Here is a 9,940-nt window from a genome sequence, read left to right as displayed (position 1 = left end):
AATGGATTGCCTTGCTGTGTCTGTGTGTTTGTGGAGACGCACACAGCTTACACACACAAGGGTTGTTCCATAGGACCCTGCATGGGAAAGGAGCCACCCTAAAACAGGACATCAGGGCCAGCGCTGAGGGGACCAGCTGATTCTGTAGGAAACTAAAAAGACAATTAAAACTTTTAAACATCAAAGAGCAGCATCCATTGATGTGATAAGTGATGTATTCAGCATTTGAAATAGCTTAAAAAACATTTCACTTTAAAGCTTTCCTTTACCCATATGTTTAAAACAGGGGTAGCCAAACTCTGGCCCTCCAGCTGTGGTGGAACTACAAATCCCATGAGGCATTGCAAGATTCTCACAGCTACAGACATGACTCCCGGAGAGAGATGCATCATGGGATTTGTAGTTCCACCACAGCTGGAGAGCCGGAGTTTGGCTACCCCTGGTTTAAAATATCAAAAAACACACCTTTAGAAATGTTTAGTAATGACAATCTACAAACACATAGTAGTATATGAACAGACCGCACTATCCAGAGAATTCCAATACTACAGACTTTATTGAAATTCACAGCAAATCCAGTGTAACAGTGTATGTAACAGCAAATACCAGTGTGGGGGAGGAGCCAGCTGTCAAAATAGACTGAGCTCTCCTCCCCAAGCTAGGTAGGATTTATAGCAAGTATAAAGCACTTAAAAACTGCAGTTTTTATTTTATTTTTTTAAGTAATGCTTTGTAAATGGGAACATGTAACACATGTAAAATGGGGATTATTCCAATTTGTCTGCAACGGTGGAAATACACTTTAAGCTTAGGTGAAGTCTTGGAGAAATATTTAGCATCCTGCATTTGAAACAGCTGGAATAGCCCCTGTAGGTGTTAGGTATCCTAACACCTAATTCATCGTGGTTATCTGCCACAGGTAGAAGTAGACTACTCTGTCTATTAAAGGAAACACAAACTAGCGGTATACTGAGACGCCACAGTATACCACGTGCTACTTTGAGGTGAGTGAAAAGCACTCACCTCATAGTTCTCCTTTAAAGCTCTCACTTATATCTTAGGAACCTTTCTGTCTTTGCTGTACACAGCTTTCATAATAATTCTAGTAGACCAGACCAGTCGAGATGATAAGCTTGCTAATCCTTTACCAGGATTAGGTCACCTTCTCGTAGACTGGGCTAATGTTCTTTTGTGGGCTATTTCTAAATGTCTCTAGTAGGAGCAAGATATCTCTCTTTATTGTGGAATTTAAGTAGAATTTTGTTTGCTTTGTGTTTTAGGAGTGGGAATCTCTTCAGTGTCATAAGGCAGCTGGTCATATTCAATATGGGTTGAGAGAGAAAGTTATTTTACCCCTTTTATGGTTTTAGAGTAAAACCTGTGCCTCTTCTTCCTGAAGTGCTCACTAGACAAGAGCACGTACCTAGTGTATATGGTAAAGCTTCTGCTTCTGTTTTAAATAGGTCAAAGAACTTCAGACTTGCTAGTGAGCAATCGTTGTGATCATCTAGGACAGTGTGGTGAACCTTGGCACTCCAGCTGTGCCAAAACTACAAATCCCAACATGCATCTGCCTCTGAGTTATGTCTGTGGCTGTCAGAGCCTTGCACGGGACTTGTAGTTCCAAAACAGCTGGAGTGCCAAGGTTCGCCACCACTGATCTAGGATAACATACATTCTAGTGGCTCTTATGATTGTGTATTGGTCAACACTTCAACAGGACAAATTTTGCAACAAGACTTGCCACAGAGTCCCACTCCACATACCTCTTTGCACTTCGATGTAATAGAGGCACATGGTTGGCCAGCACTCACCCTGCCATGATCTGATATGGGTCTGTGATTACTAGAGGATTTTGTGCTCCGTTCAGAGGTACCTGTATGAAGAGCTGATACATGCTTGTCAGTGTCACATTCTGAACACTTAACGCCCAACTCCAGGGAAATTAAAAGAGTTCCCTTGCAGTGGGACTGTCTAGGGGACAAGAAAAAGTTGTTTTATTTACCTGATTCCTGCTCCTGCCATATCCCTCTGGGCTGCTAGACCTGTCCCTGAAGCCTCTTTTCCCTTTTTGCTCTGGTGGCCTAAGGCCTGCAGATATCATCAAGTACAATGCACTGCCCATAGTCCTGCATTGCATATGAGGATGCAGAGGGACAGTCCACAACCAGAGTGGAGGGGGAGAAGGAGAGAGCACCAACTCTTGGATGAATAGGGATTAGGTGGGGAATGCTGCTTTCTTTTCTTTCCCTTTAAAGAATTTCTACCTGGACGTCTGTCTGAGCTGCTTTTGTTTTTGCCCACATTCGTGCATGGGCAACTTCTACTTCTGCTGCACTTGTGCCCGGGCAACGTGCCTAGGGTTGCCATCTTTTCTTCAAGCGAAACCCGAACACCTAGCAACGCGCTGACATTTTTTGGGGGAGAATGAGTAGCGGCTTATTTATATGTAAATAGTGCCACCCATTCATATGTAAATATCACAGTTGAGACTATTTCCAGTGGGGGGGCCAGTATCCCCTATCTTAATTTTGGTTGCCCCTGTCTGTCTGACATCTTGTGTCCCGGTTTCTGCTGCAATGAAACCCGGGACACAGCATTCAAAACCCGGACTGTCCGGGTGAATCCTGGACAGGTGGCAACCCTAAGCGAGCCCTTCTGCCTGGGCAGCCTACATCTCTGACTGTGCACGAGCCTGAGCAGTTTGCACCTCTGCTCTGTATGAGTTTGGGCAGCTTGCACCTCTGCCTATTCAGTCTTCGACAGCTTGTGTTTTCATGACTGCTTCACTCTTAATGCAATAAGCCTCCATTTTGTTTCTTCTGCTTCATCACAGGCTGTTATAAGCGGACTATTCAGTGAAGATGGCTGAGAGCAGGATCTTACTAATGAGAACTGTGAATGGGACCTTACCGAACTAGAGGGTCCCAAGAGAACTTGGAGGAGGTAGAGTAGCAGAATATGTTTTCATGCAATTTTTATATCTTGTTCTCTACCTATGACCTGGCCTCTAAAAATGTGGTGTCTTTCTTTGCTCAGAGCCGTTTAGTTTTTTTAACCCTTGAATAGACTCCTCTGTATTACTATCTGATAGAGGAAAATAATATTGTTCAGACAGTCTCTTTTTAGCTTTGCAAGTACACTGCTTATTGATGAAACATGTAATGATGCAAAACCACTATCAGTTATGCATTGTATACTCCTATTTCACACATCAGATTGATTATCAGTTATTTCTGCCTTGTTTGTTTCTTATATCTCTATAAACTTTAAGAAAGCCTTAACTGTGTGTTTGGGTCTAGCAGATATCTCTATCTGTCGCAAATCAGCTTGAGGGTCTATCTCTAGTAAATGCACAGATACTTGCTGAGACATGCTGCTGGAGACAATGTTGTCCCTTGTGATCTTGTACTCAATAGGAAAGTCACTCTTCTGTGCGACCACCACCCCATCTTCAGCCTTAGAACAATGCTGTAGTGCGCTGCCGGTGGGTTTGGGGGCCCCATACAAAATTTATAGTTACGCCTCTGCATTTACCCCTCTATTTGTCCTGGTAACCATTGTCACAAAGTGCAAATTTTGAGTTGTTTCCAAAGCAAGAGGTGAGGAAAAATCTTTCAGTGGAATCACCGGGTGCTATGAGAACTATGGAAGATTATAATTTAATTCACTTTGGAGAAATTGTCTTTCATTTCCTGTTGCAGCTCCTGAAAGTGAGAAGAAATCTACCCAGTGGGACACGGGCAGCAAAAATTAACATCACCAACCCTTACCTACCTAAAACTAAAAAAAAAAGTTTTGACTTTACATATCCTTTTAGGTGTAGGAAGACTGCTGAATCCTCAACCTCTATACTTTAGTGTTAGGCTATGCGTTTGCTGAGTGGTTGTTTTGTTTTCTCAGTTTAAAGGTCTTTACGTTCTTTACTACACTGGACTGCAGATACTTTATGATCTCTTTTACATTAATAAGATTTGTACCAAGCCCAGTTTTTACTGGCGAGGCCTTTAAAATACAGAGCAGATGAAAAATTCACAAAGTGATATGAAAAGGGGAAATTTGTAACACTTGGCAAGCTTGGCTTTTGTTTCTGGGCTCATAAGAATTTGAAAATGTTTGGGGTTCCCTGACTGCACCCCTGCTCCAGAAATCCCTTGGCCCCTCCCTTCTCTTTTCTTCCTCCTCTTCCTTTTTTTTCATAGCGTTTCTTGCTTCCTTTTATTCCCTACATATCATTGAACTTTGTTTGACTTACAATCCTTGCCTCTATATATTGTTCTACTTTTTCATTGTATCATTTGCACATTTTCCCGCTTCTCCTTACTATCGACCCTGATACTCCACAAATTTCTACAAGCTTTGTTCTTCATAACCATTCTCCCACTATCTCTATCTTTACATAATGGCACTGATGGTCCTCTCTTAGATTTAGGAATGGACCCTTTTAGTTTGTAGTAGATAATATCTACTCTTCTGTTGATGACTCCGGGATCTTATCTTGATATGATAGTTTGTATGAAATGCTATTTTACGTCTTTGCTAATGTATTTTTTTACTTTATGGATGTTGTGCTGCAGGCTGTGAGCTACGGATTTCCTTTCTTGTTCTTTTCCGTTGTATACCTTGTTAAAACCTTTAAATAAAGAATTTATAGAGAAAAAGTTAAATTTTGATGAGAACAGGTGAATTAATTTCACTGCAATAATAATATAGTAACATAATGCTGGGAAGACCAATAGCTAACACCTTTTGTAAATAGGTTGAAAATGAAAAAATAGACAAAGTAATGAAAAAGTAAAGACATTTTGATTTGATCTCTTTGATTTTTAAAAATAGGCCCCAAAGTGCTTTAATAAATTCCTGAGAAATTGCTGGCTCTCACCCATCCTTGCACCACAACTTATTTTAATCTATTATTCCTGAAGGCTTTGTCCTTCCTTTTATCTGACACAGTTATATAAATATAGACAGAAGAGTTACAGCTTATCTTGACATTTGTGTAGTTTTTATTTCTCTGAAGGCTTTTTAATATGATTATTGGACTTTTTTGCCTGGCTGTAAACATCCTAGGCTTGTTAACTTTTGAGGGTTGACTCAGATTAGAGAAGTAATTTTATGATTCATGGTAATTTGTGTATTTACTGAAAATTCCAAGGTAAATTCATAGAATGATTAACAACGCAAGGTTTGACAACAAGTACAATTAGTGAACTTCTTGTGTTATTCAGAAAACAGTACTAAAATCACAAGTCTTCTTACTGGAACCATAAAGCCCATTTCCACCTTTGTGGAGGCATTTAAAAAAAAAACATATGCCAGCATTGCACAAAGAGTGTACATGAAGCAGGTATATGCAGGCAGTGGCGTCACAAGGGGGGTGCGGCCCGCACCCGGGTGACACCATTGGAGGGGTGACACCAAAATGACTCACAGTCATTTTGGTGTCACCCCCCTCTGAAAAGTCGGGCGCTCGGTCATGGACCGAAGGCCCGACAGTATCAGGAGAGAGGAGGGGACCCGGCAGCATACCTTATCCCGCTGGGTGACTGTCCCCTCCTCTCTCTGCCGGCGTCCATCACCAAGATGGCCGCCGGCAGGTATCAGAATACTGCAGCGCGTGCGCGATGACGTCATCACGCACGCGCGTGGTGCCGTCACGCGCATGCGCAGTGACGTCTCGGCGGGGTGACACTCGATTACCGCTCCGGGTGTCACCCAGCCTCGGGACGCCCTGTATGCAGGTACTGTATAGAAACATAAAAACCTACTTTTTTTTAGTGGTTTTCTCAGTCCCATTTTTTTGAAAATGGCTGCCTCTGTGCTCTGTGTAGATTACAGGATGTAGGGCGTGGAAAACAGCTTCTGCCACAAATTAACTCCCAAAATATTTAAAACCAAAAAATATAATATATTGCAGTTTACCAATTCTTAGATGTAATGGCTGCACTTGAAGTCCACATGTATGACAACCACGGCTGCTTCCATAGATGGCGTGCACAGTGGAAAGGTCTAGCCACAAAGTGACAGGAAGTGAATGTTTCAAAATTACCAGGTGAACATAAAGGGAATAAGCATGAAAAAAGAAAACTAGTGCAGCCAACATATATTGGGAGCTGGTAATCTGTAATACATTACATAAAATATATATTACATTTTTGTTTTTTGGTTTAGATAAACTTCAATTTCTGTTTCAAATATTCCACTGCAGCTTCTTTTCAGGTAGAACTGCAGCCCCATTATGATTCTATGTTGCGTACCATAAAAACTACAGAGATTAGTCCTTAGAATCTGGAAGCCCTTTAACCTGCTCAAGGACTAATCACCAGTATTGCCTGTAGGCTCCCTGCAACTGATCTTTTCCCCCATTACTGATTTACCAAGCCTTTTTCTGTGCTCTGCTTAGGTGTTTGGGAAATCATCTCGGTAGAAGAATTGGGCTTTCCTTCCTCATGTAGGAGCTGTCCCCTGATGACTGCTGATCGGACAACTATTGCGGAAATAGTGAAGAAGCAGCAGCAGAGATTCACAAAGCACAGATCCACAGAATGAATGAAACAGGGAGATGCATGCAGTACAGATTCCTCTCCAGCAAGCAGCACAGTTGAAATTTCAAGCTGTCACAAGAAGCAGTGCTTTTCATAAAGCAGACACATATATATATATAAGGCTGTAGATACAGGAGTGTCTAGGCATAGTCATAGTCACTAGAGGTAAGGAATTTCCTTCTTTGACTGTCGTCACTGGAACAGATGTCCCGTTGTAAGATTTCCTTTCTATTCTTGTTCTGGATTTTTCACCACTTTGCTGTCGCAGTGACAGTGGGAATCAGGACATATAGATGGTGACTACCTACAGTGGCTTGCAAAAGTATTCACCCCCTTGGCAGTTTTCCTATTTTGTTGCATTAGCACCTGGAATTAAAATGGATTTCTATGTCAATTACATGTAATGGACATACTCAAAATAGTCCAAAATGGTGAAGTGAAATCAAGAAAATAACTAGTTTAAAAAAATTATAAAAAAGAAAAGTGGTGTGTGCATATGTATTCACCCCTTTGCTATGAAGCCCCTACATAAGATCTGGTGCAACCAATTACCTTCAGAAGTCACATACTGTAATTGGTTCAATGAAGACCATGGTGTGCACAGTGTCACATGGTCTCAATAGGCCCCAGAGTCTGCAACACCACCAAGCAAGGGGCACCATGAAGACCAAGGAACTCTCCAAACAGGTCAGTTTGTGGAGAAGTACAGATCAGGGATGGGTTATAAAAAATTGTCCAAAACTTTTAACATCCTACGGAGCACCATTAAATCTATTCTTAAAAATATGGAAAGCATATGGCACTACAGAAAACCTGCCAAGAGAGGGCTGCCCAACAAAACTCACGGACCAGGCAAGGGGGGCATTATTCAGAGAAGCAACAAAGAGACCAAAGATATCCCTGAGGGAGCTGCAAAGCTCCACAGCGGAGATTGGAGTATATGTCCATAGGACCACTTTAAGCCGTATACTCCACAGAGCTGACCTTCATGCAAGAATGGCCAGAAAAAAAGCAATTGCTTACAGAAAAAAATGTGGGAGACTCCCCAAACATATGGAAAAAGGTACTCTAGTCAGATGAGACTAAAATTTGCTTTTTGGCCTTCAAGGAAAACACTATGTCTGGTGCAAACCCAAAACCTCTCATCACCCTGAGAACACCATCCCCACAGTAAAGCATGGTGGTGCAGCATCATGCTGTGGGGATGTTTTTTTATCAGCAGGGGCTGGCAAACTGGTCAGAATTGAAGGAATAATGGATAGCAATAATACAGGGAAATTCTTGATGGAAACCTGTTTCAGTCTGCCTGAGATCTGAGACTGGGATGAAGGTTCACCTTCCAGCAGGACAATTATCCTAAGCATACTGCTAAAGCTACACTTGAGTTGTTTAACTACCTCCTGGCCGGCCATTGTGTATACACGGCCGGCCGGCAGCTTCTTGGATGTAACTGGGCGTGTATACACGTCCTGTTAGTCCCGCCCACTCGTGCGCGGCGCGCTCGAGTGGGAAAAACAGATAATTTAAAAGTGCCCCCTCTGTGATAGCAATAAAGTTAAGTGGGAAAAAAAATAGGAAAAAAAATTAAAGTTTCCCCCCAAAAAATAAAAAGTTACACATAAAAAAGAATGAAAAATTATTTTTTTTTAAAGTCCCCACCCCAACATACACGCATGTAAACATGCGAAAACGACGATTGCGCCCATTACGCCGCACATGTTACATATCGCCGCGAACGTCGCAGTGAGAGCAATAATTCTAGGGCCATCAATCACTGATAACACTAAACTGATGAGGTGTAAAAGCTTTTAAAGCGTTGCTTATGGCCAATTTTGGGTATGCTAGTTTTTTGCGATTTCGCGAGTGCGCGCAATTTTTAAGCTTGACATGTTTGGTGTCAATTTACCCGACGTGACTCCGTCTTTTATATTTTACCAAAAAACTGGGTAATATTAGTTGTTTTATAACATAATGTAAACAAAAAAATTTCAGTAATTTCTCCTGAATATAGTAAAAAATAAAAACCCCAGTGGTGATTAAATACTACCAAAAGAAAGCTCTATCTGTCCCCAATAATGGTATACAATTCATTTCAGTACAGCGTTGCATGACGGAATAAATGTCAGTCAAAGTACCGCAGCGCTGAATACTGAAAAATGGCTTGGCCAGGAAGGGGGTCTAAACACCTCAAGCGGTTAAGGGAAACATTTAAATGTCTTGGAATGGCTTAATCAAAGCCCAGACCTTAGTCCAATTGAGAATCAGTGGCATGACTTAGACCCCGTTCACATTGAACGATTTATCGCGCGGTAATTCCCACGATATCGCGGCAAATTACCGCGCGATATCGCGCTCCAATGCAATCCAATGGGGCAAAGGGTCCTGCTGTCGCGGGTCGTGTGTCGCTACAGCAGGACCCTTTTTGGAGCGGATTTAGCCGCGATTCAAGCTTGCTCAATGCAAGCTTGAACGCGACATCGCGCGGCAAATCTCGCGATGTCGCGCAATATGCAAATCGCACGACAAACGCGAGATTTGCATATCGCGCAGTGGGAGCGGGGCCTTAAAGATTGCTGTACACCAGTGAAACACATCCAGCTTGAAGGAGCTGGGGCAGTTTTGCCTTGAAGAATGGGCAAAAATCCCAGTAGCTATATGTGTCAAGCTTGTAGAGACGTACCCCAAGAAAGTTGTAGCTGTAATTCCTGCAAAAGGTGGCTCTACAAAGTATTGCCTTTGGGGGGAGAATAGTTATGTACACTCAAGTTTTCTGTTTTTTTTGTCTTATGTCTTGTTTGTATCACAATAAAAAATATTTTGCATCTTCAAAGGGATAGGCATGTTGTGTAAATCAAATGCTACAAACCCCCCAAAAATCTATTTTAATTCGAGGTGGTAATGCAACATAATAGGAAAAATGCCAAGGGGGTGAATACTTTTGCAAGCCACTGTAGGGGGAACCCAGACAGCATTATAAACTTGATAGGGGTTCCAATCCTACTCTACCCAAGGACAAGTGTTAATTCAATATATACAGTATATATAGTTTATATATCTATATTTTACATGTAGAAAAGTTTATGTCATGAAAGGGGTTCTGTTAACGGAATAAGCACCTTATAAGGCATGTGTATGTCTCTAGCCACATCTTTTCAAACACCTCCATCCATGCATCTAAATGGCTGAGCCAGCTTTGTACTGGGTACAGGAACACGTTCCTGCTCCTACAGTTTTAGAAATTGATATGAAGGATTGGTATAAAATGCACTGCTGACTAGTATAGTTTAGTACACACTTTAGCTCTGCTCTACATGGTGGAACAGGATGCGAAATAAATATGCTGTTGAGGTTTACACAAAATATTTGTTGCTCGCTGGTGACTTTGAACATTGTGT

The sequence above is a fragment of the Nanorana parkeri genome, unplaced genomic scaffold (genome assembly GCF_000935625.1).
Source record: "Nanorana parkeri isolate BGI_ZX_2015 unplaced genomic scaffold, ASM93562v1 scaffold362, whole genome shotgun sequence".
In the NCBI taxonomy this organism is placed as follows: domain Eukaryota; kingdom Metazoa; phylum Chordata; class Amphibia; order Anura; family Dicroglossidae; genus Nanorana; species Nanorana parkeri.
Note: the sequence above shows the minus strand (reverse complement) of the source record.